The sequence below is a fragment of the Pezoporus occidentalis genome, unplaced genomic scaffold (genome assembly GCF_034315485.1).
Source record: "Pezoporus occidentalis ecotype Australia unplaced genomic scaffold, CSIRO_AGI_Poc_V1 ctg11, whole genome shotgun sequence".
Classification (NCBI taxonomy): domain Eukaryota; kingdom Metazoa; phylum Chordata; class Aves; order Psittaciformes; family Psittacidae; genus Pezoporus; species Pezoporus occidentalis.
This window is the reverse complement of record NW_026912886.1, coordinates 10061343-10084554: the sequence shown is the minus strand read 5'-3', so window position 1 is coordinate 10084554 and position 23212 is coordinate 10061343. Positions and strand designations below refer to the sequence as shown.

Sequence of the window (23212 nt, the reverse complement as noted above, 5' to 3'; positions counted from 1 at the left end):
CCCAAAAAAAAGCAAACAATGGGTCAAGGCCGGCATTGTGCGAGCCCAGGCAGGCAGAAGGAGCGCAGCCCGCCATGGCCAAGTTCAAGGCTGGGCAGGGGGCCGAGACTGCAGGGATGCTAATGGGGGCTGCGGACGAGAGGGGCTGGGGGCTCTGCGTGCCGTTATCCTCTATACGGCCCAAAACCACCTCATGGAGAGGCAATGGGGTGTGATTGCCCAGTGCAGCAAGGGTGCTGGAGGCACTGGTGGGACTGGGAGGGATTTGGGTCTGATGCTGCTCCATGGGCTCGTATTCTTTGGGGAGATTGGTGTTATTCTGCAGGACTGACGCTAGTGGGATGGGATTGGTGCTATCGAAGTGGTACAGGGGGAAAGAATGGATATTACTGGGGAAACTGGTACTACAGGGGGTGCAAAGGGAGATGACGGCACAGTGTGGGGCAATGTGCACCCTTGGGCGGGGGGCTCTGGGTTTGGGAGCTCTCTGGGTGCTGCTCACGGTTCTGCCCCGTGCTCCAGGACCAGGCAGGGACATCCCCCCCGCCCCGCACCCCGTCCATCTCCCAGCCGCCCCCCCCCTCCCCGGATGAAGTGTGCGGAGACAGGCGGAGCGGCCCGTGGAAAAACACCATGGAGGGCCCGCACAAAGGGGGTTTTATTCAAATTTGTTTAGAGTTTAGCGGATTTGCATGAAAAATGTGTGAGAAAAGCCGGCTCCAATGACCTCATCCCCAGCTGCCATTAATGTTCAATTAAGTGCTGAATAGTAGCAAAGGGGGGACCGGCCGGGACGTGCAGAGAATCCAGGCTCGGGCGCAGACTGTGAGAACCGGGCAGCCCCCCCGACCGTCTGGCCCAGGCCAGCCCTGGCGGGGTCCCCCCGCTGCCCCCCTCTCCGCATCCGGAGGTGAGCTGAGCCCGTCGGGTCTCAGCCCGTCTGGGTTATTCCCCGGATCGCTCTCATCCCGAAGCAAAGTGCCCCCCCCCCGAAAAGGTGGATGTTTGGGGGGGGGGGGATGTCCCCTCTCTCTGCCACTGAGATTGTTGTCGCTTCCCCGGCCCGGGGCCGCTCTCCGCCTGGCAGACGGTGTCAAAGCCCAAGTTCAAGTCCACGCCGAGGGGCTCTGCCCCGGGATTCCCAGCTCTTTTCCATCCTCCGCCTTTTGTTCGCCTCTGACAATTGCTCTTTATTTCTTACACACCCCCAGCCTCTCCCACCCCCCCTCCTCCCTGCCCGCACTTGGCACCGTTTAGCTGCCTGCCTGCAAACTTAACAACCCCGGTTCTTGGTATAAGCACTCAAAGTACCCTTCTTTCTACATATAAACACGGCCCGGGGTGTGCGGCTCCTCCCGGCCGCGGGGTCCCCCCGGCGCAGCCCGGCTGCCCCTCACCGGCCCCGGCCCCGCACCGGCCGCAGGAACTTTCTGCTGCGGGACACGGCGGGAGCAAAATGAGCTGGATCCAGCACCCCCCCCCCCAACCCTGCGGGGCTACCCCGGGCCAGCGCTCAGGTAAGGGAATACACCCCCCCCATTTGCTTTTTGTGGCTGAGGGGGGCGATAGCACGGCAGGTTTTGGGGGTGATGCGATGGGGTTCCCGCATCCTCCCGCAGAACCAGCCCTGCCCCGGGCACACTGATGCGGACACCCCTGGGGGTGCAGACACCCCCCGTGCCGGGGTGCTGGGGACACACGTCCTGGATGGGACAGCAGGAAAGCCAGGGGAGGAGGGGGACTTCCCAAACCTGCCCATTCCCCGGCCGGCCTCTCTCCGCCCCCCTCGGGAGGGGAACACCCACCCGGGAGCGGGCCGAGGGGCTGTGGGGAACCGGGGCTCCGGGCACCGGCATCCCCCGCGCCGCTGCCCTCCGGGACGGGGCAGGGACACCGGGAGCATCCCTTTGGGGGCACACCTCCATTTCCATAGGGGTGATACCCGGCGATGGGAAGGCCATACCGGGCCCGGGGGATGAGCTGACCAGTAACGCAGATAAATCCCTTCCAGTGCCGGCGGCTGGGCAGTGCTGTGACAAACTGGCCTAGGCGGGGCGGGGGGGGCGTCTGCTCAGAGGTCTCTGGCACAGGCTCCAGATTTGGGTTTTCGATTGGTTTTGGTTTTCTCTAAGACAATTTCGGGTGAAGGAGGAAGAAATAAACCTTCCCCCTTCCTCCTTCCCGCGGTGCAGGTAGAGATACGGGATGAAGGGAGCGGAAACACTTTCATTAGGGAAGGGGAAGAGATCTGGGAGAAGGGGAAATAAAGGGGGGGGATGATAAGAGGCTGAGAAAGGACGGGGAAGGGGTGGGAAGTGTGTGGGAAGGCAGGAGGGGCTCCCCCGAAACCAGTCCCCGTGCTCAGCGCGGCGAGGCGGGCGCCCTTTACGGGCTCCTCGGGGCGGGGCGGTCCGGCTGGGGGGTGCTGCGGGCCGGGAACACCGTGCCTCGGGGGTGACCGTGCCTCGGGTCCTGGCACACGGCGCCGCGTCATGCAGCAACGTGTGGTATAATACCGCCTCATAAATCACAGCGTAACATAGAATATACCTGTTATATGTATGGATATAGCATGGGGTGTGTAGAATGCTGTGTTGCGCTGCAGCCACTGGACCCCGCGCCCCGTGGATAGGGGGATCCGATGTGCAGTGCCCCTGCAGAGGGTGCTCAGACATTGGGGACCCCTCCCCAGCGCCCCAAAACATCCCTGACACCAGCGGGCGGGGGGGTGGGGTGGGGGGGAGGAGGCTGCGCGGGTTTTAGTGGCTGATTTTAAGCCCATGGCAGTCAAGAGTTGCGGGGTCTCAGCATCGGGACGGTGTCGGACCCCCTCAGAGGGAGGGAAAAGGGGGTTATCCCTGGGGCGGTGGTGAATCGGAACTGCCCTGTGGGTGGAAACAGCGAGGACTTGGCTCTGGGCGTGGGGAAGGCGGGATGGAGCGGGGAAAAGGAGATTTGGAGGAGGAGATGGAGGAATAGAGGGGAGAAGGAAGAATGGAGGGTGGAAAAGGAGGGATAGAGGTGGGATGAAGGGAGATAGAGGTGAGAAAGGAAGGGTGGAGGAGGAGAAGGAGGAAAAGGAGGGATGCAGGGTGGAAAAAAAGGGATGGAGGGGGAGAAGAAGGGATGGAAGGAGAGAAAGAAGGATGGAGGAGGAGGAAGAGGGACGCGAGATGGAAAAGGATGGGGGTGGAAAAGGAGGGATGAAGGGTGGAAAAGAAGGGGTGAAAGGTAGAAAAAGAGCCATGGAGGGGGAGAAGGAAGGATGAGAAGGGAGGAGAGATGGAGATAAAGAAGGATGGAGGGGAAGAATGAGGCATGGGTTGGAGAAGGAAGGATGGAGGGGAGAAAGAAGGATGGAGAGTGCAAAAGGAGGGATGGGGGGAAGAGTGCTGAGCCCCCGATTGGCTGCTTAAGCACAAAATCCGGTTCTGGTGGGCCGGGGGCTTCTGGGGGCAGAGGTGGGCTGGCAGGGCCCCCCCCCGGCGGCCATTTTGTGTCAGGGCCTGCCGTGGTGCCAGGGCTGAGCGGTGGGGCCGGCGCTGCGCCCTGCCCTCTCCGGGGCCCGGCGGGGCGGTGAGGGGAGCGGGGCGGGGGGGAGGCCTCCATGCCACGGTGGGAAACGTATTACCTCGCCAGCCACGCTCGCCCATTGACAGAGATAAACATGCAAATGAGCCTCTTTGCATGTCATTAGCATACAGGCAGATTGGGGGGGGAGGGGCCGCCTGTGTGCGCACTGCAGCGTGCTTTAATGCAACACCCAAACAGCCATTGCTGGTGTCTCCCCACATCAGCACCTGCGGCCCCCCGAGCCCCCCCGCCGCTGGCAATGGGACCCCCGTTATCCCTCCCTCAGCCCGTATCACCCCACCGACCCCGCGGGCTGGTACCCGGCTCGTCCAGCCCGGCCCGCGGCTGCAGGGCACAGGGACACGTAGGGATAAATAAAGCCAAACCTCGGACAGAGCTTTAGGGGGGGGTATTTCTGTGTTTTCATCTATTTCTAAATTACTTCACCTTGTGCAGGGTAGGGGAGCGAGAGGGGGTGTCCGGCCCGTTCAGCCTCAGACTCTTGGAGCCCCGCTCCAATGCCGCCCTTCGCTGAGTGGGGAAAAGGATAGAGGAAGCTAATGGATTTGGGGGGGGAAGGTGGAGAGGGGGAGCACGGGCCGGGCTGGGGGCTCCCCGCGGCTCCCGGAGCTGTGGGGTGTCAGGGGTGCAGCTGGGCTGGTGCGTGTGCAGTTGCGGGTGTGTGTCTGGTGCCCGTGCGCAGACACGGGTGTATCCGCGACCTCGGCATGTGCCGACCCGTGCACACGCGTGTTGCATCCCCCGCACGCCTGTACCCACTCGGATGGGTGTGGGTGTCCCACCTGGGGGGTGTAGATGGGATTTGTGTGTGTTCCCGCTCACGCGTGTGTGTACCCGAGCCGGGGGTGCCCGCACACACGGGCAGTACCGGGCACCCGTGGGACGCACCCCACTACCGGGGGGGTGCAGGGAAAGAGGCTGGGACACCCCTCCCGGCCTGGCTGCCCCTCCGCGGGAGGCTCTGCCGTCACCCCGCCAGGTTTTCGTTGAAGGGGGAACAGCGCGCCCGTGCCTGCGGGAGCAGGAGCCTGCGAAGGGCCGCGGGCGGGGGAAAAGCATCCAAGTTGGGATCCACCACCCGGGGCGGACGTAGGGGGCACTTCCCGGGAATCTTCACCCCAAAAAATCCCCACACGGCTGCGGGGGGATGGGGGGAGCGGGATCTCGCCCCGCGGCCACGGTGCGGGCCCCGGTGTCCCCCGCAGCCCGGGAGGACCCGCTGGGGAGTGAACCCCGGCCACATTTAGGGAGCACTCGGGGGGAGATCACCCCCTTTTCTCTGAGTCAGCCGGAGCCGCGGTGCATCCATGTGTCCCCCACCTCCCAAAGCAGCAGGTCCCGTGCTTGCAAAGAAACCGCTTTTTAGGCTTGAAACAAACCTGGGATTTATTCCTGCAAACAATTAACTTTTTAGTTTACTAAATAAATACAATTTTTTTCCCCCACCCTTGCAAATAAACCCGGGTTTTATTCTAGCAAAAAACCTGGCTCGTCCCCGATTCGGGGCTCATTTCTGCTGGGGAAGGACCGGGCGGGGAGAGGGCGACGGGGCCGGACCGGGCGTTATTTTGGGGAGAGGGATGCTCAAACTCCGGCGGGTGTTGAGAAATCAAATCTCGGCAGCTCAAATCCGTATCCCACCGCAGGAGAGAGGAAAGCGGCGGCAAATTTGGTTTCCAAAACAATTCCTAAAAGCTCGCGTGGATCTTTCCCGCTTTTCCTCGGAAGGGAGAAAATTCACAGAGCGGCCCCGCCATGATTTATATTATCTTTTTCTGCTGAAAATTCCCCCCAGTCCAGTAAATAGGTTATTAGTACAAATAATAATCTATAATTTATAATCTATAATGCCACTTCTTTCCTGAGCGACTCGACATACAATTGGAAATTAGAAGCACTGTTGTGCTGTTGTTGTTTTGGGGTTTTAGTCCTTTAAAAAAAAAAAATGTGTGCGGTTTATTTTTATATTTTTTATTTTATTTTTGTGGGGTTTTTTTTTGTTTTTTTTTTTAATATACATGATTTTAATGTAGCTGATATATCATTTTTGTAAGCGTAGCAGCCCTTCAGAGCAACCCGCTGGGTAAAATCCAGAGGTTCTGCCTTTAAAAATGCCCAGCGTGTTAGGGCAAAGCTCGGAAGCAGCCCGGTGGCAAAGCCAGGGCGGAGCGGGGCTGAAGCTCCGGCGTGTGCCCTGACGGGAATCTCCCTTTTCATGTCAGTCTCGAGTAAGCAAATTCAGGGAGTCGGGGAAAGCGATTTATAGAGACGCTGAGACCCGCGGCCCCGCTCCCGCAGCCCCTGAACCCGCTCTCCTTTCCCCTGTGCCCTATTGCGGTGGCACCGGGACGCAGGGGCAGCTCTGGGCTGCGGGGCGAAGTTTGCAGCACTCGGCACAATTCCTGCAAGGGCGATGTGGGGCGCAGGAGCCCTCCCGGTTCTGCAGAGACAGTCCCGGTCTCTGGGTCCAGGGCTGTTATCACCTTGTGCCGCCGGTCCCGGGTACAGCCCTCACCCGGAGCAACGCTGGCTCCGGCTTTGGGGCCAGCCACAGCCGAGGAAGAGGGGGGTGAAGTCGCGGTTAACGAAAGAAGGCTGTATTGCGGGCAGCAGGGCCGGCTTTTTATCTCTGGGACCGGCCAGGGCCACTCCCGGACCTTGCCACCCTGTTTCCCCGTCGGGGCACGGCAGAGCGTCCACACTATCGCCAGCACAGCCAGCAGTCCCGCATGTTGGCGAGGGCGATAGAGGTTGGCCGAGCCGCTCGGGTCTCATTACACCAGCCCTTCGCCTGCATTTGCGTTCCCTGGACACGGTGTCCCCGCACGGGCGGGTGCCTTTGCGTTGGGGTGGACTCCAACCTGCCGCCGAGCCACAGCCTGTGCCCACGGCGCGGTCCCGGGGCTCGGTGGCCCCTGCGGGAGTTGATCCCCGCCCGGCACCGTAGGGAAAAGGGGAAGAGGGGCCAGGATCGGTCCCGTCGATGGGGACACCCCGCTTAGCTCGGAGGGACATGGCTGGGGGGGTGCGCGGGACAGGAGCCGCGCCCCGACGGCGGCCCCGCCCCTGTCCAGGGTCCTGAAACCGTCCGCGGCCGCCGCGGTCACTGCACCGCCGACGGGGCGGGACCCGGGGGGGGGGGGCGAAGGCGGGAGCCCCGTGGGATGCGGCGCGGGAGCTGTCGGGGTGGGAGCCGGGTATCCCGCCGGGGAGCCAGTGGCTCGGCTGGCGACGAGACGGGGCGGCAGCTGTAGGGCCGGCGAGCGGCCCCGACGGCACGTTTCCATGCGCTATTCTTCCCCGATTTACTGCTTGTCACCGGCAGCTCAATGGGGGTCCCCCCCTCTCCAGGACCTTCTCTGCCTTCCCCCCCCCCGCCAGCCGGCCACGGGGCCGCGCAGAGCCGACTCCCGCTTTCGTTCCCCCCCCGCCCCGGCTCATTGCGCGGCCCCGCTCCCCTGCGCGGCTCCGGGGAAGTTCAAGAAGTTGGCTGGCCCCCCTCCCTGCTAGCCGAGCCAGCCCAAACACCAGCGCCTGCCCCGGAATATTTCACCGTCAGGCAGAGGGAAGGGAGGGGGGAGAGACAGCCTAAATTCCCCTCCCCACGAGCCCCTCTGGCTCTAATCTCCTATGCATCGTTACAACTGCCCGCGATGAGGCGGGGGAGGCCGGGCTGCAATTAGCTATAGAGCCGCTCGCCTTGCAAACAGAGGGGCTCGGATTATTGCAAATTCATTTCTATTTTCCAGGCCAGCGCTTGTATTCTCTGTTAGCATAAGAATAGAGCCAGGCCCTGTGAACTCCTCCGACCTACTGACCCCTCTCCCCAGAAATGAATAGCAGCACTTTCCGTGTCCCCCCCTCGCCAGCCTCTCCAGCAGACTCGAGCCACGGCCTAAATTCCTAATCAGGGTAATTTAATATATCTTAAGCCCCTGGCTGCTTTATTTTCTCTCCTTTTTTTTAGTTTGTTTTAGGCATTCACTGGCTCTCACCCCGTCATTAGAGATCCTTATTTGACGGGTATAAGAAGCTGTTATGAGACTACAAGTCTCTTTTTATCTGCTAAATAAGCTGTGCTTTCCCGTAATTAGAACGGCGTTCCCAGCCTTTGAGGCCTTTCAGGGCCGCCTAACAAAAAACTTGCAGGAGATGAATAATCCCGGAGCACAAACTCCCCGGCCCCAGCAAAGAGCCGGGACAGAAGCCGCGCCGGGCGGAGCGGGGCGGCGGGGCGGGGGGGGACTGATGACGGGGATGCCGCCGGGGGTCCCCACGCGTGAACCACCGCGATTCCACCCGCACCGTGGGGTCGGGGCAACCCCGTGAATGGTGCTTTGGGGCTGTGCTCCCCTCCCGCCCCGGGTTGTCACCCCCTCCCCACGCCGGGGTGCGGGGAGGGGGTCCCGCATGGCCCCACGCGTGCTTCGAGCCGTCGAGGGGATCCCTCTGGGACCGCTCCACTCGCCCCTTATTGGTCAGTTAGGGGCTGACGATGCGTGGCTGGGCTTTGTGGATTGGCTGGAGGGGGGGTCGGGCTTGATGGCGTCACGGCTGCTCGACGGGGCTCCCCCCTGCCAGGGTGGGGAGGGCACCACGGTGATGGGCGCGAGAGGCCCCAGCCCCCCTCCATCGCCTTCCGCTTCTGGATCGTGTCCCTATAGAGCGGCAGCCCCTGGTATTTCGGGAGAATATCGTGTGTACATACACGGCTACATGGAATCGAGGGGGAAAGTGGCTGTGGGATAATTAGCCTTCTTGATGTGGTTGGAGAGTTATCTAATCCAGAGGAGCCTAAAGGCATCATTACGGAGACAATATTTCAGGAAATCCAATTCATTGGAGCAAAAATATGACATTCATTTTGCTGGTTATGTTATTACAAATATCCTTCAAAGCCGACATTTCACGGCCCCCCCTCCCCTCCTCCAAAAAGAAAAAAGAGATATAAAATAAAATAAAGTGACCAGACTGAAAGCCCCAAAGCTGCGGACTGGGAGGAACAGGATGAGCCCCAGTCCCGTGGCAGAGGGATCACTCCTCGCCTCCAGGACCCATATGGAAAATAGAGGGTCCTTGGTACTGGAGGGAGCTCCCGAGGAGGGCAAAGGGCTGGGGAGGGATCAGACAGAGACAAGCGAACGCGGCCCCAGCTCTGCGACTGCCGGGGCTGGAGGAGGCTGCGCCCGACTCGGCTGCGCGCTATTTTCAGCTCTTTCGCGGCAGAATTGCGGTACGAGCGGCAGCCGGCGACCGGGTTCTGCCTCCCTGCAACCGAGCGGCTCCCGTGCGGTGCGGTACAAAACCCGAGCCCCGGCGGGCGGCGCTTCCTCAGCGTTCCACGGCCCGGGCACGGCTGGTGCCACTGGTGCCACTGGTGCTACTGCTGCGGGAGACGCTCTGCCGGGGTTTTCCCTGCCCGGATCAGGCCCTTCCCAGCTCTGGTATTTGGAGCCGAGGAGGAAGCGGGGCAGGAGCCGCTAAGGGGGGATGCGTGTGTAAGTCGGGCTCTCAAGAGTAGCATCTCCCCAAAACCCCTTCAACGAAATCCGCTCCCAGGAGCTTCCTTCACCTTCCCTCCACACCGCAACCCACCGGGCACCCCCTCAGCTCCCCGCCGGGGCCGGGATACGCGAGGGCCTCTGCCGCCTTTGCCCGTAAAGGGACGGGCAAAATGGGGAGGGAAAATGATGCTTCCCGGCCCTGGATGGCAGCGACCGCGAGAAGCGGCTCTCCCCAGCCGGCCTCAGCCTCACGGGCCCGGCGTGACTCGTCCCGGCCGGGGTGGCCTCGTCCCGGCGGGGCGGTGGCGGGTGTCGGTCCCAAAACGCGCCCAGCCCTGCTCCTCCAGCTGCCGCCACGTCCCCGCCCCAGCTCGCAGCCCGGTTGTTTTGTTTAATTAAACTCAATGTCAGTGTTAATTTTCCGCCTGGCCGGGCAGCCCTGCCTTTGCCGGAGCCGGCGTGTTGGTTACAGATGTCAACGCGCCCCGTCGGGGCTGCGCAGAGCCCGTGGAGACGCTCCGCGCCGGCCGCGCGTGTCCGTGGGCTGCGGGGCCGGGAGGGCAGGGGCCGGGCTTCGCCGGTAACCATCCCCCTGACCCACCCGCGGTTCGGTCCTGGTGGGCAAACAAGGTGGGCAAGCCCCGCTGTGGTGTGTGCCGTGTGGGGAGAGAGCTTTCCCTGCATGTCTCACATGGATTTCATTGGAGACACAGGGGGATTGTGAGAGCCCCTCTGCCGGGAACGCTGGAGGTGCATTTGGGAGGAAGCAGGTCCTGCTTTAGGAACGAGGCTCCGTCCCGAGGTTCTGTCCCTGACTCTGGGGGTCAGTGATGCTCTGGGGATGAGCAGAGGACCCCGGGACAGCCCCAAACCTGTGGCGGCTCTGGGGATGAACCACACCCTCCCCAGAGGTGTCCCAGGCCAGGCCAGGGCACACAACAGTGGCACGGAGGGGTGCATGCCTTGCCAGTGTCCTGCAGGACCCCTATTCCCAGTTGGCTCCCAGCCCTGACAGCATCCCAGCGCCTCTCTGCTCTTGATTTTCCAATTGCTTTCCTAATCACTCCAAATTGCCAAAGCAGCTCCCTGCTCAGGGACCCGTGTGGCACAGGGTGAGCTGATCCCTGCCCTCTCCTCTGGTGTATCCTCGGTCATTCTTGACACACTGCGCATCACTTGCCCCTTGCCAGTGACTGAGATGATCTTCCCAAAGTCCCATCAACGCCTTGGAGCGTTCTTCCTTGCTGGACGTAGCTGTTTCACTGCCACATAGGCAATGGACTTGTTTTCTCTGTGCTCAGCACTGAACCCCTCCTTCATTTGAAGGCCAAGTTCATCATCACAGCGAGACCCTTCCATACCCCTCTGTACAGTGCCACATTTTATCACACTGGATATTATCCTCTTGCTGCTTCCTCCCTCCTCCCTGGCACTTCCGAAGGCCCATGCTCCCGCTCACCACAGGAGCTGCAGCACTGACCCCTCCGTGCTGGGAACCCCCTGGGTTTGTTATGCCACTTTGTCTCCTAACTTTTAACCGGTTATTCATTCCCCGGCTGCTTTTCAAACTTCACTTCTCCGCAGCAGCCTCGGCCTTATTTACCAAACAATCAGGTTTATTGCTGTTTCTCCCCATTCTTTGTTACCATTTCTATCTGTTTTCCCCATTAAACTCAGGACGTTGTGATTTTCCGGACCCCCCGTAGAGCCCTTTTGGGGAAGTTGGCTATCCTCCATTCCTATTTACAAAGACCGATTCACACAGGAGGCGAAACTCCAGCTCCTGAAATAGCCATTTCATATTTAAGTTCTTCTGAAAGCCTTGCCTGAATCCTGCCTTTTCTCACTCCTTGTTTCTGTGCACTTGATCGAGCTGTTTTCTAGCCTCTCCTACTGCTACCCAGGCCATCAGAGCACCTAGATACCCATAAAGAAAGCTTCTTTTGGGGGGGGGTTCTTTAAGACCATGGTAGCAGTATCCAAAATAAGGAGGACCCCAATGCAGAGGATTCATTCCCATTTTATTCTTCCTCTGTTTTCTTCTCCTGCATATGCCAACCCCCCCGGACATCCACCTGCAGTGCTTTTTATTTGTTTCAGCAAATCATTCCTGAAAAATACCCTTGTCCTGCTTTGTTTTATATCCATGTTGGGGAGTTGTGTTGGAGGGGAGATAAGGATGGGATTTAGGGGCTATAGGAGGGGTAACAGCTCTGACAGAGGTGACCAGTACAAACCAGCCACCTACCCCATCCCAATGGGGGGATTTACTTCCCTAAACAGCCCCAAAGAGATCCCCATCCTCATGGTGGTCCATGCACCACCATTCCCAAGGCAGGCATCACACCCCAGGAGGCAGAGGATGGGAGATGGTGGACCAAAAGTGGGAGAGCCTGGTATTGGGGATACAGTGGTGGCCAGTGCTGGTCCTTAAGGGGATCCATACCCTTGGCATGCATCCATCCCCCCGCCTCAATGGAGGTGCAGGTGTGAAGGCGATAGAAGAAGGAAACGGGCCCTGCCTTATTGAAGCTGCTGGTAAACAAAGGCACTTGAGTGGAGAGGATTCAGAGAGCCCGGCAGCCGCAGGAAACTATAATTACGTTTAAATATTGTTAGCATCATTATCTTTTATCTGCCATCAGATTAAAACAATTATGGTATTTTCAGGAATTGTCCTGGCATTCTCTTGACCGGCGTTATCTGTCAGGCAGGAAATGTGATTTTTGCTTGGAGAGGTGCCAGCCGCTGCGTGGCCGGTCCCACAGCTCCATGATCCTGGGAGAAGCCATCAGCAGGGCTGAATTCCTGCTTTATGGAGAAATCCACGTTCACCCTGTGGTCAGGCATCGGTTGCTCCTGCATTCCCATCCCTATATTGCTATAGGTGTCAGGGTTACCTGGCCTGGTGGTGGCAAGGGAAACAGAGGGGGACACCAGCCCCATGCCATCACCTCTGCGGTGGCTGTGGCAGCATGCCGGGGCGGGTGGGCTTGGCAAACACAGCTCCGTGCCTGAAAGCCATGGTGAGCAATTTACCCGAGGAACTCATTTCAGGAGATCTAGTCTAAGTTAATTAAAGATGGCTGGCTGGGGTCATCGCCTTGGCAACAATTAAGGGCAGGAAAGACGCCTCATTAGTAATAGTTTTTAACAAAACCCATAATTTTTCATATCAAGACAATCCCGGGCACATGAGGCGGGGGGCAGGAGGATGCCTGCTTTCTGCCTTTCTCTCTTTCCACACCCTGGCTCTGGGTTAGCCCATGGGGCAGGATCGGGAGATGGGAAAACGGGATTGAAAGGAAAAACATCTTTGGCTGGCGAGGGTCCTGTGGCTGGTGCCTGGGCAGCAGGAGTGTGGCCACTGGAGAAGGAACCATGAGGATAACAGGGGCTGTACCTGGATGGGATCTGGCTCCTTGGGAAGAAGGGGAGAAGCCGTGAGCTGGCGATGGCCGCCATGCAGGGGCTGCCTGTGCTTTGTAGCCCAGGGAGCATCGTGCCAGGCTGCCACTCCCAGCCACCAGCAATGGGGTTATTCCTCCAGCTGTGCCTTTGTTTTCCAATTTCCCTCCTTCTACTCCAGAAATCCTAATGCTGCTGCCTGCTAATGCCAGGCTGGGCAGAGTAGCTTTATTTTCTACTTAATTAACTGTCATCCTGTGATTGATCAATTAATGATGGAGCCATCATGGTAATGCTCTGGGAGCCGGTGCGCCGGGGCCAGGCCGAGTCACGCGCTCGCCTTCCCACTCCTACCTGCTCCAGCACCCCCCATGCTGGGGCTGTGCCGGCTCCTCTCCTGACAGCAAAGGACAATGTGACAGATGGAAAAATCCCTTGCTCCCAGGGAATTTGGCCATTTACAGGGCTGTTGCATGAGGGACTGGGGACCAGGAAATGATGCTCCTGCCCTGGCATCCCTGTCCGGCATCTGGGAGTCACAGAGAGGGATGTTTCCCTGCTGGACATGGTGCTTGCTGCTGTATTAAGCTCTAGCTCAAGTATTTCTGCTGTTTCCCTTCTCTCAATGACATTTTGGGCTTGGGAGAAAGGATGAGTCTGATGTTGCATGTTGGGGTGATGCTTTCACTGGTGACTCACAGGGGTCAGGGCTCTGAGTGGAGCTGCTTGGTTTGTGGCCTCCTCCTCCTTTTCCTCCTCCTTCTCAACCTCCTCCTCCTCCTCCGAAGTTGCACACATGGCTCAAACGGGAGGGATAAATATAAACTTCATTTGGATATCCATAGAAACAGGAGCTGAGGATGGAAGACCCCATGCAGATAAAACCTTCCTCCTCCTTCCCACATGCTGCTATTCCCAGTATTATTCCAAAGCACTTTATAAAACCAGTAGAGCTGGGAAGGGACCAACAGAAATGACCAGGAAGGTGCTGCTGGGAGAATTGCAGAACGGTGAAACCCTCTTTCTGCTGGATAATTCAGCTCTTACCATATGAACTACAGCCAGGGCTGTTTGGGAAGGGCTGGGGCTCTCCTTGGCGTGGTGGGAGCACACGTGCGCAGGGCTGAAAGGGATGCAGCGCAACTCCGGCGCGGAAGCAGTGCAAGTCCTGTCGCTTAATTACTGTTTCCTTTCCTGCGCCTTGAAAAGTGCTGAGATACGGATTTGATGTGCTGAAAAGCGTCTGGCATCTTGTCACGCACCAGCCCGTCTCCAGCATTCAACAGCTGGTGAATACACCCTCCCGACGCACCCCCAGATGTATACCTGCACCTACAACATCACCGCCTGTTTATCTGCGGATCGGCCCAAATGATAACGTGTTTATTCAGACGACTCTGCCGCCTGGGAGGGAAGAAACTGAACTGGTACCAAAGGAAAGAAGCAGCTCCTCGGGGCTGCGTGTGCAGCTCTTCCTCCCCACCGGCTCCAGATTGAGTTGTTTGTCTCCTGACATCCCTGCACACACACCCGCACCCACTCACACATACATATATAATCCCGTGCGCACAGCCAGGAGGAAACCTTATATAGTAGTACAGAAATAATGCTATTTTTTGAGTCAAAGCTTAAAGCCATCCATCGGAGATGACACACGCAACACAGTCAAGCCCAAGAATAGGTTTGGAAGTGACTCTGGAAAATATCAATAATCAGCAGCATTTCCTTACATCCCAAACTCAATCCCAATCCAACATCGTTTTTGCTGTCAATAATGCACGTTTATGGGGAGAAGACATCCGAGGAGGCCTATGTGCCTTAGAGACCTTCCTCGTGAGGCTTCTGTGCCTCTGCGAGCTGCAGGAAAGGTTTATTCCCCCCCTTCCCTGATGGCAAGAAAGCTGTGTGCTGAATTAACCCCACTGGGTGGTTTTGGGGTGAGGAATGGAACCTGCTCGGTGCCTGGAGGCGCACAGTGGTGTTAGGTGTGATGTGCCCAGCGATGCCCAGGCAGCCCCTGGGCTTGTGCTGTGTGGCCGTGCAGAGCCTAAGAATAAGCTGGGATTTGGGTGGCAAGGAGTTGTTTGCAGTGGTGGGGCAAAGTGGGCAAAGCAAATCTCCCCCATGGCCATATAGGAGGGGGAGAAATTGAGGATATATTGGGAAAGAAATGGCTGAGCATCCTCAGCATCTTCCTGGCTCCTTTCCCCTCCGGCCACATGCACACCCCGGCCCAGGCAGCAGGATCTCAGCAGGTCTCAGGGGGGTTTTGTGGGGCTGACCATGGGGTGGAGGAGGAGGAGAGGCCATGGGGAGGGCGCGGTGGCCACTTGCCTGCACACAGGGGCCTAGACCAGCAGTGCCCAGCATGCCCTGACCCTGTGTGGGGTGTTGTGAAGGGCGCAGCCACATTGTGACCAGCTCATAAAGATGCTCCGAGACAGAGCTGGAGCCATTTAAAAGCAGTTAATAACTGCAAACTGCCCCGGCCTCGCTGTGCGTGAGGCAACCACAAAGAAACTTTATTTTAGAGTTGCAAGTATTTTATTTTATAGAAAAAAAAAAAGAGAAACTTTTTAAATATGTAATTGGCTCTGGGAACCAGGACCCAAAGGGGTTGCAAAAGCAAGGGAAGCAATTGCCTTAATCAGTCCAAGATCCCTGATTTATTTATGTATTTATTTCGATTTCAAAGCAGTGCTGCTCATCATATCAGGGCCTTTAGAAGCACAATTATTCTCTCGACAGAAGAGCTAACCTAGGCTGCGATTATTTGCCTTTCTGAAAGGCAGCGCTTCCGCGTCAGCATCCTCCCCTCGAATGCGCTCCCGCATCCCTCTGAGTGATTTTAGCATCTGAGAAACATCCCCCCAGCATTCCCAAAGCCTGGATACCCGTTCTGAATACCCATCCTGAACACCCATCCTGAACACCAGCCTTTTTGCTGAGCTTCCCAGCTTCAAAGAGCAGGGCGAGCGATCGCTAAATAATGTCTCTTTATTCCTGTCCTTTGGCTGCTTTTCAAGCGCCGGTCGAGAAACGTGCTCGAGTCCTGCTGGCTTGTAAAAGACACCCGAGGTGATAGGTGGAAGGAGCTGGGCAGCCTCAGCCCTCCGTGGGTTTAGGATCGTGGAAGTTTTGCTTCTATTTTGGCCCTGAGGTTTGTTTTGTCCTCAGGTTGTGTCTGGAGTCGGATTGAGGTGGGATTTGGAGGCGATGCTCTGCCGGCCTGTGGAGGCAGAGGGTGTGTGGAAGGGGGTAAGTGGGAAGGCAGGAAAAGAGGGACCGAGCTTTGAAAAGGAGCAGCTGCAGTGGGATGCCCTTGGCTGGGGCTGTGCCCAAGCGCTGCCTGCAAGACCCATCCCCAGCATGAGCGGGCAGGTTGGTACCCACAAGGCCAAGGAGCTGGGCTGCATCCTGCTGGTGCTGTCCTGTAAAGGGAAAAAAACCCTTTGCAGTACCAGGACCGCAGCATCCCCATCCCAGCATCTCCCCCACCATCCCCATGAAGTCCCTGTGTCCAGCAGCGATGCCACATCCCCAACCCCACCATGAAGCTCCTCCGCGGCGGCATGAGGCACCCGTGGGCTTGTGAGAAACCTTCTCGTGTTGTGTCCCCCCCCATCCCCATCCCCGCAATGCATATTTTGTGGAGGTTTAATTGGCTGCAATTATGAAGTAGCACGGACCCTGGAAACCTGCCAGTCAGGGAAATAATGAACCGCTTTAATACAAATTCAGCCCGTAAACAAACGCGGCTGCCAGAGCCGTTGTCCTGCCCGGCGCTGCGAGCACAGGAGCTTAGTGAGGAGAACCAAGGCAGCATCATCAACCCCATGGCACTGGGTGAGCGTCCACATCCCCAAGGCTGCCCTCTGTCCCTACTGGAAAGGCCTTGCCTTTCTCTAGGGGCTTTCCTATGGGGCTATGATGCCACCCCCAAATAGCAGCACCAACAATGCGGTGTGTAGACGTAGGATGTTGCAGATTTGGGGCTCGTTTTGGGGGATCTGTGACAGGGGATGGGTAGCAGTAGGGTTGTGCATAGGGAAGAAGACACAGGGGGTGCCCAGGACCGAGCCCCATCAGAGCATCCTTGCTCCCTGCTTTGCCCTGCAACCGTCCCCAGTCCCACGAGCCCATATGAGGTCCAGGCACCTCCACCCTGGTTTGATCACAGGGAACAAACTCACTCTTCACAGACACCTCCTTTATCCGCCAAAGGCTCCCCCAATAAAGGGTTTTCAGGGCATTCAGACTGGCCAAACAGCCTCCTGTGCCTGCCGCAGGCAGGAGAGGAGATGCTGTGGCCCTAGGGCACCCGTGGGGCCCTGCATCCACCGGCACCCCCAGCATCCCCTGGTACCGAGGGGGAAAAGGCAGACCCCCTGGCAAAAGGCATCCGCGGGACCCATTGAAATGTTCCACCCAGGGAAATATTTTTGCCAGGGAAACTGCTTTTGGTTTATTCTGGAAGGGCTGCGTTTTCCTGTGTTATTTTTTAATTTTCTCCCCTTATTTTATTTTCTTTTTAAACAATAAAATGTGCTGATGCTTCTTGCAACTTCCAGTAATTTGTGGAAATTAAAAACCAGAAGAAATCATTTGCAGCGCGACCCAGATTTTCATGGCTCTCTGGAATGGATGTCTCGGGGCTTTGTTTTAATTTTGGTTTTGGATGGGCTCACTCCCAGAATGGTGAAAAATCTCCTAAATCAGGACCATGAGAGTGGCCGGAATTGTTTTCCTGATTTTTGAGAATAGTCCTGATAAATTCATTGTTCAGGAGCTGGATGGAGCCTAAAATCATCCTCACCTTGCAGGATTTTTACCATAAGATATTGCAGCATATTTACTATTAGGAAATAAAGCAAAAATTGTATAAACCAGAGATTTTAAATATATAAATTAGCAAAGAGGTGGAACCAGCTCTTTCTTCAGGGTCACACATGTAACGAGGCATTTTTACATCTTGTCTGGGCTAACACTATTGCTGCCTGCCTTCACAAGTGGCTCCTTCCCTTGCATTAAGCACCAAGGTAATAAAGATATGGTTTTTATGAGCCCCCCCAAAATAAAGCAGGCACAATTTATTAAACAGTTACAATGTGACAATAAATAATTTTAATGTCAATCAAAATGGGATTATTGTCACTGAAATTTGGGTTGAAAAGATGAAAGCCTGAAAGGGAGAATTGAAATCCAGCCCCGGAGATGATCCCACTATCTTTGTTCCTTGCGATAAATATTTTGGGTGAGAATTTAAACCAGCAAATCCTCAATTTTGGGGGGAAAAGGGTTGAGTGGGGTTGGCTTTAAGGAACACAGTAAAAATATATATTCATGTTTGGGGAGAATAGGTATTTTATTGTGAATTCAATTTATTTTACATTAAAGAAACTGCTTGGGGTTTAGTTTCTCCTCAGTGTCAGGCAGCAGCAGAAGGATGCTGCTCCCCACCCGGCCAGTATTCACCCTCCTTCCCCCTGTCTTAGGAAACCCCAAATTCAGCCTCTCTGGAATGCATCAGCCAAAGCTGCCCCTACTCTGGGACAGGCATTGATCAGGGCAGCAAACTTCAAACGCTGAGGAGCCCCGCTTGAAACTGCTGCGGAGCTGCTCCGCTCCCTCACGGCCGCATCCCCTGCCTGCCCTGCTGGGCCCCTCCAAAACCCTGCTGTAATTTCCCCTTTTGGGCCTGGAGCTATTCCAAGGACAGTGTGTGCATCCGGGGAGAAAACAGCCCTTTTTGGGGCTGGTAACAAAAACGATTGCGCTGATAGGGAGCAGGGCACGGTGGAGAGCAGAGGCTGAGGATGTGGCTCTGGGAGAAGCATCCTCATCACTCCTTTTTTAACTCCAAAATGGTGATGATGAGGATGCTGGGTGTAAAGGGGTGCCGGCAGGGCTGATGGCTTCTGCTTGATTCCTCCGAGGGGATGAGACCCTCAGGGCAGGAGAAGGGTCCCCTTCTCCACAGCATCATCCAGCTTCCCCTCCTATGTCTGCCCACTGGCCTCGGGCAGCGGCTGTGCATTGGCACTGAGCTCAAACAGTGCCTGATTTGGGGCCATAACCAGCAAACATTCAACTCTGTGTCTCTAGAGCAGCATTTTTATTCTGCATCCCAATAATTCCCAACTCCTCCTTGAGACAGAGCTCCCCATTATTTTTTTCCAAGGATTTAGGGGCACAACACAAATAAATGTACCTTTATAAATACATTTTAAGGGTATGTATTTGCATACCAAATTAATACCCAACATTGTCTTACACCCCTCGGCCCCAGAACACACATGCATGGAGGTGAGGGCTGAAAGCAGGATGTCTAAGTTTGTCTCTGGAGCATCTGATGGATGGACAAGGAGGAACCGGTGGCAGCCAGGCTGTTTTAATCAGCCTGTGTGTGTGTGTGTGACAATAGTTGGGTGAAGAAGGGACCTGACACCAGCATCCTTGAATTGTTATAAATCACACCAGTAAAAACAGGAGGGGGGAAATATTAAATGTGGGTGATCGCGGTGCTTTTAGTGCCAACTCAATCCCCACGCTGGAACAAAGCTTTGCCAGCCCTGAAATAAATGATGCTGCACCTAATGGCTCTTATCCCTTCCCTGCTGCCTCCGACCAGGCGGCTTTAGGGTTTGAACGACGCGGATGGGAAGCAGCGGCTGGGCCTGATGCTGATTTTTACTGGCAGAGATACCTCGTGCCAGACGGGGTGGAGGTCCCAGGGCACTCATGGCTTGTCCCTATGTCCCTGCGCTGTGGCTTTGCTGATGCCCCGCAGCCGCCGGGCTCCTCTCTCTGCTCAATTGCACAGCGCGCAAATGGAATCGCTCTCCTTGCTGTGTTTGTGGCCATGGGAGTGGAAGAATTACATTGGGCTGAAAATAGTATTTACTTTTACTGATTGAAAAATAGATGTTGGGGGAAAAAAAATAAAAAGCAAAAAAAAAAAAAAAGCAAAAGCAGGAATTGAAACTATAATTACAACAAACCATATGTAAACTCCCAGGTAAACACTGATTATACTGTGTCATTTCAGCCAGACTTTATTAGTGAGGGAAGAAGCGAATCTTCTTTCTCTCGCTGCCTGCAGCGGATGTAGCACGCAGGATCCCACCGCCTGCCATTTGCAGAGTGCTTTTCACCCTAAAATATCTCCTCTTTATGGCCTGATCCTGCAGAGCTCGCAGCAGCTCTGTTTCCTAAGCTGAGCCATGATGTTGGTGCAGAATGGGTCTGCTGGTGTGCTGCTGTAGGTGCAGGGCTGAGCCGCCCTGGGTACCTCTTCCTCTTTGGGAAGGGGCTGGAGTGTGCCAGGGGGATGAGAAACTTGGGGTGCATGACCCAGCCTGCTCGCTCCTATAGCGCTGTCTCCATGGGATGAGATGAGATGGGATGGGATAGGATGGAATGGGATGGGATGGGGGTGCCCCAGCTATAGCATCCCCTTTCCCGCAGGCAGTTCATAGGCCTGGTTTGCAGGAGGATGGGGCTGGCTTGGAGAAAGGCTGGAGGAGGCGAGCGGCCATGGCCTTGCCAGGCCCTTTGCTTGACCCCCAGCAATGGAGCCAGACCCTCTTTATCAGGGAGCTGCATCCCCAGAGCCCAGCACCCCAAATGCAGGAGAGGAACAGGGTCAGCACCTTGTTCCTGGGTATCTGCGTTACTCAGCATCCCCCTCACTCACTGATATGGCACATGGTCCCTCCAGGATCAATATCCCCTGCCGGCTCAGATGGAGGCAGAGCAGTGCCATCGCACTGGTGACATGTGGGTCCCCACTGTTCTCCATGTCACCTCAGGACACCTCAAAGGGGACCGCAGCATCCCCCTCTCTGCCATGCTGCACAAGGATCCCCTGGCAGCACCATCCCCTTCGGATGAGTATTTGGGGTGCTCTGGCCGCGGTGTCCTTGCAGGGGAAGTGGGGTGAGGTCGGAGCAGAGGGGAAGAAGGAAACCACGGCTACCGTGGGTAACGCCAGGTATCGCTTATACAACAGGGCTGCAAGGCCCGGCCGGCCTTACAGCTTTGCCATAGTGGCACCCTGTGGCAAAATGCATTACTACAGCTGGCAGGGGCTGTGGAGGGGGACACAAGGCCTGGGGGGGACCCTCACCCTGAGGGCTCTCAGCCCCACGGGGACACATGCCCCTCGCACAGGCAGGGGTGGGATGCTGGGGGCTGAGCAGCAGGTGATCCCCATCTCCATGACACCCCAGCTCCCTGTGGTGGGTACCACACATCCCCGTGGTTGGACATGGGGTTAGCCCGGATGCACAACCAGCCTGGACATCCCCATGGGAGGATGCTGGGCTGATGCCAAGCTGGCTGACCACTGCGTGCTTGGTTGCTTAGTGCTGTCCGGTGGTATCCGCATGGCAGGGTGGCGTGAGGCTGCGTGGTGGCATGGAGAGGGGTGTGTATGCGTGTGTGTGTGTGTTGGTTTTCTCCTCCCGGAGCAGACCCAGAGTGACGGAGCGAGCTCTTTGTCTGCCTGCGCGCCTGCCTGTCACGGCTCCCGGCATTTCCCAGCCACCTTGCACTGCGCGCAGTCACTTTGGCAGGAGCTGTCTTGGAATTTTAATGCGGCTGATTAACGTGGCACAATGCAATCGTGGAGCTGTGCCCCTTTCCAGCCTTGGTGTGATAAATAACCAAACCCAACCGGGCATCCCCGTCCGCGGGGCATTGCCCCCTCCTGAGCTGGAGGCACGAGGTCATTCCAAAGGGAAAGATCCTGATGCTGTCTCAGCCCAGGGTGTAATGCAGATGCCCCTGACATCCTGGTCCAGGGGTGGCAGAGCTGGTTTTGGGGCACGCACAGGGATGTGCCAAGGGATGTGGATGACACAGCAAGGAGCTGATGGAAGGGTCACCTCTCCCTCTGAGGGGTGGAAAACTCCAGGCAAAAGGGAAAATGGTGAAGGAGAGAGGGTGGGGAGGCAGGGGAAAGCTGCCTGCCAAGCAGGGAGGAGGAGATGGGTGAGCAGATAGCCCTGCCGCCCAGGAGGGGATGAGGGGGAGTTATTGACACAGAGGACACATTGCTAAAAATGAAATCTGTCCCTTCCTCAGGCGGTGTTGACAGAAGAGGATGGGAGGAGATATCAATGGCAGGCACACGTGTCCCGGGAGAGGGTGAGATGCAAGCGGAGACAGAGCAAGAAGTGAGCTTCAGATGGCTCCAGAGAAGAAACTCAACCCCTCTTTGGAAGGTGGGGGGCACGCCATGAAGCACCAACCCCTGCAGGCATCGAGGAGGACCCAGTGGCCAACAATTCCCATGCAGGCAGTCAAGCCGAGTGGGGCAGAGCCAGGAGCAGCCAGGGAGGAAGGGAAGGAGGGAGATGGCAGGAACATGGACCACATCCCGGGCATCCCTGTACCAGCAACTGGGAGCATGATGCCATGGAGCATCTTATGATATGGACGTGCAAGGGAAGACGCTTGCAGGGTCAGAGCAGAGCAAAGGGGGAGAGGTTGGGAGGTGCCATTCAGGAACCATCACGCCTCTGGGATGTGCCCACAGGTAGAGTGGGATGTGTGAAGGGGGAAACGATTGCTCCAGCACTTGGAGTAAAGGCCTGAAGGTGGAACACATGAAGCAAAGGGCTGAGATGGGAGAGAAACCCCACTTCCAGGGCACCTCCTCCGGTGGGAGATGACTTTGGAGGGGTCATGGAGGTCTGAGCTAGCTGAGGGTTTGGCTGGGTGAAGTTAGGGTGATGTTTCTAACTTGATTGCAACCAAGCCAGCTCTGCTGGGGATGGAGGTGATGTTTATTAATGGTGGTTAAAGGAAGGGACCAGCAGATTTTTACATCCCAGCAAGCGTGAGGAGGAGGAACAGGCCCTTTCCCAGGCATTGAACATGAGCCATGACTGTACCACTTTGCTGCAGGGCTTTCAAGGCGTCAGCCACGTCCCAAAAAATAGGTGATGAAGAAAGGGAGAATAAACCCCAGTGCAAGCAAGGAAGCACAACCCCCTCTGCCTTAGGGCTGCTCTCTCTAAAGGCTTGACCCTATTTTATGGACCCATGAGGCAAACCCCAAACACAGAGCACATACCAATTGATGGGGGTCTTTCATTTCAGCTTCAGACCAGGGACCCCCGTTTCCACAGCTGCTGATCCAATCACCACAGCCTTTTGTCCCGAGCAAGAGCTCCCCTTGGGAAGGTGATTTCACCCCCATATGCACCCTCCCTGCTTCTCTTTGGGTTGCTCCTTCCCTCCAGCCCCTTTAGCATCCCTTTACCCTATTAATATCTTCTGACTGTCCTCACACCTGCAGACAATCTGGTCCCCAACCACCTCCACCACCCCCCTCCTCAAAAGCTTCCCTCAGCTGTCTTTAAGCCGTAGCTGAAATCTGCGGTATGTAGGAGGAGAAATTCAGTCTGACAGCAGTTTAAAACACTGCACTACTTGGCAGATTTAAATGCTATTTTAAATATAAGCTATGACACAACGGACAAAAATAGCATTGAAAATACCCTGTCATGTTCCATATTGCGAGGAATAGGGAAGCAGACCAGGCTAGAAAGGAGCAGGGAGAGGGGCCAGATGGAGAGGAGAGGTTATTTTGTTTGTTTTAAGGGAACGGGATGGATGTATTTTGTATGTGCCTGGGTAAACGTGTTTTATGGAGCACGGAGCCAAAAGTGAAATAAATCAACCTTCTCATGAGAGAT

The 23212-nt window shown here is 56.6% G+C and overlaps 1 long non-coding RNA gene across 1 annotated transcript; it reads left to right on the top strand.

The window, feature by feature from the left end:
- Window positions 1-1000: 1000 nt before the first annotated feature.
- On the top strand, window positions 1001-23207 carry LOC134169708 (uncharacterized). Its single transcript, XR_009967000.1, has 2 exons — window positions 1001-1517; window positions 21594-23207. It is a non-coding gene; the product is annotated as an uncharacterized LOC134169708 (long non-coding RNA).
- Window positions 23208-23212: the final 5 nt, after the last annotated feature.